Raw genomic sequence first — 8,993 nt, 5'->3', positions numbered from 1 at the left:
TTTACCTTTAAGACAAGACTTGTAAGTCTCATAATACTCAAAGTCAAATGGATCTAAATATCCATGCTTTTGAAGCTCGCCAAGTCTTTCTTTATTAATGTGATCAAGTCTGCAATGCCATAAGAAAGCGTCATTCATAACTGAGTGCTTTCTTTTATTAGTGTGATGAGTGTTCAGAATTGTGTTTTGATTAAGAATATAGATGCCATTGCATAATGTTCCATAAGCAATCAACTTTTGATTAAATATGATATTCATAACATTGTTCTCCAACTTAAATACATATCCATCTTTATCTAATAAAGATATGGATATTATATTACACATCATAGTTGGTACAAAATAGCAGCTATTTAAAATCAAAACGTTTCCATTTGGTAAAGCTAGATGAAAATCCCCTACTGCAAGTGCTGCAACTATTGCACCATTACCAACTTGCATAGTCATCTCTCCAGCTCCAAGTTTTCTATAACTTTTAAGTCCCTGTAACAAATTACAGATGTGAGATCCTGATCCGGTATCTAATACCCAGGATGTATGATTTATAGAAAAACAATTCTGAGTAACAAACACACCTGTAGATGAAGCAACAACTTTCTTATTCTTGATGAGTGAGACTAGGTATTCTGGGCAGTTCCTTTTCCAATGTCCTGACTTATGACAATGGAAGCATTCTGCTGTCATCATTTTTGCCTTTCCTTTATCCTTCTTGACAGTCTTCTTAACACCTTTTCTTGGTTTAATAGTTTTCTTCATTCCTTTTTTCTTAGCAACCAATTTGCCAGAAGAGGAAGAAGATTTCCCTATAGCCAAGGCTGGTGTTTGTCCCTTTTTCAAAGAACTTTTTTCCCGTCTTAACAAATTAAGCAAGGCAGGAAGAGTGGGTTCCAGATCCATCATCAAAAACTGTGATATGAATCGGGAGTATGCTGGTGTCAAGGACTGCAGAATGATATCTGTATATCTATCTGCATCTAGGCCTACATTCAAAAGTTCAAGCTCATTGACATAGGCGATCATTTTGAGGACATGATCCCCAACAGAAGATCCCACAATAGGCGATCATTTTGAGGACATGATCCCCAACAGAAGATCCCACAGTCATTTTCGTTTGGAACAGATTTCTAGACACCGCGTACTTCATTTGTCGCGGTTGCTCGCCATACAGTTCTTCTGTATTACAAAATATGGATCTGATATCCATATTCTCATGTTGCCTCTGATGGACCAAATCCATAGAGGCAATTGTGAGGCATTGAGCAAGTGAACAATCTTTATCTCATGTATTGCGGATTTCAGTTTCCGCTATAGTGGGTTCTAGGCCTAGAATAGGTTCGGGCGCAGTGAGGACATATGCTACTTTGTTATAAGTTAGGGCAATTTTAACATTCCTCAACCAGTCTTTGTAATTAGGACCGGTTAACTTGTTTTGTTCTAATATGAGTTTTAAACCAGACATAATGGCCTAAAAGAGAGAGAAAATGTATTTTAGCAGATGTTCAATACATAAAATAGATTTGGTTTATTTTTATCTAAGTTATGCTTCCCACTATTTTTCGAGTCCCTCAAAACCTTATAAGAGGTGATCGGAAAACAACTCATTGTTTTCAAGTGGGATCAAGATCCAATTATCATTGAATGCATCAATCTTGACGTATGTCAACAAATTGACACATTCAATAATTGGTAGATAATTTTTGTCTTTTACATTCTTGTAATTCTTGATATGATTTTACCCCTAGTCCTTTATGACCTTAACGTATGCCAACAAATCATAAAATGCTAGTCAAGTTTGTACCCATCATTTCTTGACTGGCTTAAATTTAACTCTTGACGTATGCCAACAAAGTTGCATAACCAACTTAAGCTATCTTATATCTTATATACAGATGAATACTATTTAGCCATAGAATAGATATGCCTTGACGTATGCCAACAAACATAGTATTTATAAGCTTAATAGTATTTAACTAAAATAATGGAGGGCTACGGACGATTTCTCAAATCTTTTATCGTAATCAAACTTGATATAGTTTAAAGATGCTCTATATTTATACTTGCAACAATTAAACTAGCCAGGAAAGCGCAAGATTGGTGGGAGGGTTCCGAGCTATTCCTCGGGAATATTTATCGGACCTTAATTAAGTAACCACTTCTCTTTAATAGGGGTGTGCAACGGTCGGTTCGGTTCGGTTTTTACCAAAATTTGAACAACCGAACCGAACCACCAATAATTCAAAACCGAACCGAACTGTTGCAAGTCGGTTCGGTTCGGTTTGTTCGGTTCTAACTTCATCAAAGTTCTTATCAAACAACAAACTGTATTGAAAAAAAAAGATATCAACAAAGTAGGAGATTATGAAGCATTAAACATGATATAATGATATTATTTTTAACCCATAATGATTCAGAAAATGAGTTTAGAGTTTGAGTCTTTGACTCTTTGGGGACGGGTCGGGTAGGGTTTGAGATCAGAATGGGTAGCATTGCACTATATTCGGTCGGTTTGGGTTAAAAAGTTTTCAAACCGACCCGAACCGTCCTACTCATAAAACCGAATTTTTAGGATCGGTTTGGTCGGTTTTTTCGGTTTGGACCGAACCATGCTCAGCCCTACTCTTTAAGATTATAGCGCGAAAGATTGGGCATCACCCCTAATCTTAAGTTGGGTATCACCCCATTAGCTATACCTCATAATCACTTTTCTTAGACACTAGCTAAAAGTTGGTTCTAAATATATCTCGTTTAACTTTTTGAGATTTATTTATTTTTCACACTAACACGATGTTAATGTCGATCTCACCACTCTATTGTCAATAAACTCTTATTGTCATGTCTCACAAAGTTTTAAAAACAAGTTTTTATAATAAAAACTATTCTCTAGTGAGATAAAGATATAAACTTTGCAAAAAAAAATAGCACCCAATTGTATTGATATCTATAATTTGGGGCACAACCAACATATCAATATATGTAATGTAAAACTTATATAGAATGGTAGTGGACAACTAAAGAAAATAAAATACAACTACACTAATTACATTTTAGCAAGCCATATGCAACTCCTTGCGGTGCTTGCTTCCTTGCAAACTCTGTATTATTACAATCATATAAACATAGGACGTGCAAGCCCCATTTATAATGGAAAAACCATCTCGTAGGATGGGTAATAATATTGCATTAAATGTAAAGCAAAAGCTATAAATGAAATAACTAAACTAAGCAACCATATCCCCCCACACCTGAACAAGGGCCTATACCCGTAGGCGTAGCCCATGATAGGTGAGCAAGTGCCTAAACCCGTAGGCGTAGCCCATGCACGGGGAGGGAAGAGGTCGTAAATAATTATTACATTTCTAACTTTATTACATCAATACAAAACATGCAAGAGAATAGTTGTCCACTATCATCCATAAACATAACATCCATACAAGATGATAAATCATATAACTTAATCAACATTAAGAAATATGCATCTATCTAGTTATGCAACATATTGGAAACTAGATAGCATAAGGATTATCCAAACTCAAAAAAGACTAACAAGCTTCTAACATACAACTACACTAGTTGTAATTAATTATTTTATAAAATAACTTGAATTAATTAACTAGTTTCATGTAAACTAGAAATTAGAAGCAAGAACAAGGTCCTCCATGAGTTAGATGTACATGTTAAGATTCAATTAGATAGAACCATAGCTCTGATACCATGAAGGAAATCGTGCTATGTCTACATGCATAATACACAGCGGAAGACATGTATGTACAAAAATACTAAGCATGTAGAGAGCATGAAATATTCATATGGATCGTCTAATTAAATCTAACATGATCCTTATTATTAAGTGAGCATACAAGAGTTAGAAAGTCATACTTTTGTAGCGTGATTCGATGGAAGATCGAATAACCCCTAGCTTTTACTCCTTGTAGTAGAAAATCTCCTCGTAGTGGATCTCTAAGTCTTCAAGTGGGCTTGATAAAATGGGAGTCTTCTTAAGACACAAGGCAAGATATCCACCCCGGGTTCTTAAAATCCTACTACTTTCTCTTGCTCAAAGATTGCTAAAGTTTAGTAAGAGGAGAGCTCTTTTTTATTCTCTTATGGAAAAAACACTTAGCCAATTTTTTATTAACCTCTTTCCATAAGAAAAAGAGCTCATATTTATAGAGTGAAATGTGTTCATGATATGAATGACTCATCCTATGAGTCATGCAATGAATCATCAAAAATTAATGATTAATCAAGTGAGTCATGCAATGAATCATCTTATGAATCATTACATTTCAAAACCATGTGCGAATAAACCATGTGCTCAAACCATACCACTAAGTGACTCATCTCATGACTCATTATACATGGTATGTGTATTTCATAAATAAGAATACCAAATTATTATCACTAATACAGTATTTCATAAATACGGTATATAGTATTATTCCAATCTTTAACTAATTAGTCACTATATGACCAAATAAATCAAGAGTACCAAAAAGTCAACTAGTTGACCAAAAAGTCAACTAGTTGACTAAAAGTTAACTTTATGGGGAAAATACTGGAATTCATTTCCTAAGCACATAGCATTCCGATTTTACCGATATATATAATTGTTTATGTGTATCCGGAAGAAATCATATATGCGTATCAATCATACGCATCACTCCATAAATTGTGTTTCATAGGATTCAAGTACGCGCTTGGTGTGACTCTAGGGCCCAACTTAAAAAACTCGGTAGTGGATCATATCCATAAGTACAACAGAGGTGCTAGCTACACATGAAGACCACCCGGGTATAAGTTGTGATAAAGGTCTGCAAGATGCTTATCCAATTTTATCAGGACCACTCAATGATAATACCGTACAGTCCGGTCTCTTCGTCAAACCATGTCAAACTATTGAGCCTAGGGTATGGCAAACTGTCAAACCCTAATAGCTTGATTAGTGTTTATTGATATTAAACTCATAACCTATAAGATCAAACTGACACTCAGTTTATCTTATTCACCTTGGCCAAGGATTTTCAGGCTATAGTTATATCAAACAATCTTATGACATCAACCTCTATACTGGGAGAGACGAATCCCTTCTTGGCATCTCAATATCTACTTATGTCTCGGGATGTACCCAACAAGAACCGTTATGCACAATTCAATAAGAACTGTGGTTAGGTAAAAGTCTAAATACATCTTTACTGACATATAAGATATTGCACTCATGCCTCAGGTCAAGAGACTACTATGTACTATATCACTTGAGAACTTCTATTTGACAGTTAAGTATATTACCAACTAGATGTTCTCGGCGAGTCGTTCAGTCAACTCATTCACTAATGAGTCACCTGTATACTGTATCTTGATGTCTCACATCAATGATCTAAGAGATTGATCATCTCCTTTAAAAGGAGAAATAAAGCATACACTAGTCTAAACCAAAGTGATGATGTCCTATCTCAACACTTCATCAACTAGGAACATTTTAGAATATACGTTACCGACTAATCAGATCTCTTCATTACGATCACTATCCGAAATGTCTGATAGTCTAGTATTTATTCTAAGGACATTATCTGTATTTTTAGAACATCAGATAAATCTGACCAAAATAGCATACTATCATTTTGAACAAGGATGTTATATACATATAGGTCCTGTTACAATATACAATAATTGCCTGTAGGGCACCTATATCTAACAAGTTTGACATGTAAAAACATGTTAAAACTTTATGAAATGTTTTTATAGGTGTTATGAAACATGAATGTAATGTAAACAAGATTAATAAACCAATATTGCATTGTTTTCTCAAATAAACTCAAGATTAATAAACCAATATTGCATTGTTTTCTCAAATAAACTCATTTTGTAATAAAAATCAAAATTGTGTATGTATATATATATATTGAGCTTTTGTTTTCTCAAATAAACTCATTTTGTAATAAAAATCAAAATTGTGTATGTATATATATATATTGAGCTTAAAATATATTCACACAATATACGTTACAAAACTACTAATATATCTAAGAGATTGCGCACATAGCTTGATCTTGAATCTTTAGCTCTGATATGAATGACTTTTCATCCTATATAGATATCCTGTAAAAATAAACAAACGACAACTACTAGGAAACAAATTAGCTATAAATTGTTTGGCAAATCATCATCAAAACAAAAGTGGCCAACACATATATCTTTTATTACTACTTTAATGATAGAACTTGGAAGGGTATTTGGGGGCTTATCTTTAATAAGCTTTTACGTTATCTCAGCTTTTGGTGGTTTTTTTTTTGGTTTTTTATGATAAATTTTTTATAAAATTTTTATGGTAGATAAGTTATTGATTGGTCAAGCCTAGCTTGTTTAGGAGAGCTTACAAGCTAGATTTTTAAAACTTGGGGAATCATAACTTTTTTAAATAAAGTTTAAGTCTAGCTTATTTGGAGTGTTACCAAACGCGTGGATATGAAAAAGCCAAATTAGAAACTACCAAAAAAGGAGTTACCCAAACACTATGTTGAACTATAAAAGTAGTGGTGAAATTAGAATAATGTAGCTTTACATATTGTTAAGAAAAATTGATATTTTATTATGGAAGGGTTTCAGAACTTGGGTTGGGATCTTTGTTTTTTATGTTTTCAATTTTTCTCCTTATGTGGCTAGGATTTTATTTGAGGAGTGGATCAGCGGTGGATATTAGTTTGTGGAAGCAGATCCGAAGTTGTACAAAAAAAAAGGTAAATTTTTGAATAGGTCAATATCACAAACATTATGTTCATTTCAACCCTTACCCAAGTTCAAAACTATGATTTTAAAGGGTTGTTTGGGTGGCTACTTAAAAACGAGTCATTTCCAACTTATAGTAATCAACATAATAAAAGAAACTTAAATTTGTGATGAAAATTTTAATTTTAATAGCACAATGAATTGAAAACCAATAATGATCTCATGTAAATTATTAATTTCAATACATACACATACACACACACACACACACCACACACACACACACGACACACCACACACACACAAATAATATATATATATATATATATATATTATATATATATATATATATATATATACATATACATATAGATGTACATAGATAATATATACATATACATATAGATGTATATAGATATGTATATGTATATATATATATAGAGATTATTGGTATCCTTGTCATAGGAGGGGATTTCCGTCATTGACGCCTCTAAAATCACATGATTGAGCGACATTATGGATGTCCCGCTCCGTTGAACTTGATCTACTATTCTAAAACCCCAACACACAAGTTTGGTGGGTGAATTCGTCGTCGTTTGACCCATCCATCGAGCCAAGCTGTGAAAAGTTCTATTCATTCAAAACCGTTAAAATTGATACGAGTGGATGAAGGGTCAAACGAGACACGGGTTCACCCCAAACTTGGTGTGTTTGGGTTTTTAGAATATGTAGATCAAGTTCAACGGGAGCGGATCATCCACAATTGTCGCTCAATCATGTGATTTTAGCAGGCCGTCATGGAGGAAATCCCCTCCTATGACAAGATACTCATTAATCTCATATATATTATATATATTATATATATATAATATATATATATATATATAATATCCGTGTTCCCTTACCTTACATTTTAGAAATTTGCGTGTGTCCCGTACCCACAAGGATATATATATATTATATATATATATATATATATATATATATATTATATATATATATATATATATATATATATATATATATATATATATATATATATATATATATATATATATATATATATATATATATATATATATATATATATATATATATATATATATCCGTGTTCCCTTACTTACATTTTTAGAAATTTGCTGGTCCCGTACCACACCAAGATAGATTATATATATATATATATATATATATATATATATTTATATCCGTGTTCCCTTACCTTTTACATTTTAGAAATTTGCTGTGTCCCGTACCCACAAGGCCACACCCTTACCGGGACCCGTACCCGTTTCTATACAACTTAGCTTGACACAAATAATATCATATTTCTTTTTCCTTAATCTAAAACAGTCAAAATACCCTGGAATTGCTAGTATTTTATAAGCATCAATCTCTATGTGAATAGTTATATGCAGGTTCTTTTAACTAAATTTTACACTCAAAATTGTCAGGAATTTGTTGAAATTTTCTATTACTTAAAAAAAAAAAATTCTCCAAGACCCACATCAGAGACTTAGAAGAGCATATCTTATAGAAAATCATATTCTTTCTAAAGGTGCGAGTTTGAATAAAACTTTTAGTTGCAATCTATGTTACCCGGGTACTTCTATAATGAAGCCGTACCCGTACCGGACACGTACCCGACACTTTGCTGTACTCAAACTTCATGGACACTTCTTGAATATATGCATGCATTTATTAAACATGTACTCAATTACAATATATAAGTGTTAATTTAAAACACTTGTTAAAGGCTTCCTGGACGTAGAGCTTACACTTCACATCCGTCTTTTTTTTAAACTAATGAGATACGGGTCGGATTCGTTTCAGTCCATACCCAAGTTTAAAACTATATAGTTAATGGTCGTTTAGATGTCTAGTAAAAAAATGAGTAGTTTACAATTCACGATAATCAATATGATAAAAGAAACTCAAAAATATGATCGGAATTCTAATTCTAATGACACATGAAGGGAAAAAAAATTATCTTATGTACAATATTAATTCAATATATATATATATATATATATATATATATATATATATATAGTCATGTCCCCGTACCCTACATTTTACAGTTTTGCCGTGTCCCGCACCCGCACCAGTACCAGTACCCGTGCCTGTTTCCATGCAACTTAGGTTGCAATATTACGCCCATATCTTCTTCAATATTGCATTCAATATTATAGAAAATATGTATAAAAAAATAGTCGAGTCATAAAAAATATATTTGGAAGGGATTTATGAGATTTTTGGGTGGGGGACATTAT

This window comes from Asparagus officinalis, chromosome 8 (genome assembly GCF_001876935.1).
Source record: "Asparagus officinalis chromosome 8, Aspof.V1, whole genome shotgun sequence".
Lineage (NCBI taxonomy): Eukaryota > Viridiplantae > Streptophyta > Magnoliopsida > Asparagales > Asparagaceae > Asparagus > Asparagus officinalis.
Note: the sequence above shows the minus strand (reverse complement) of the source record.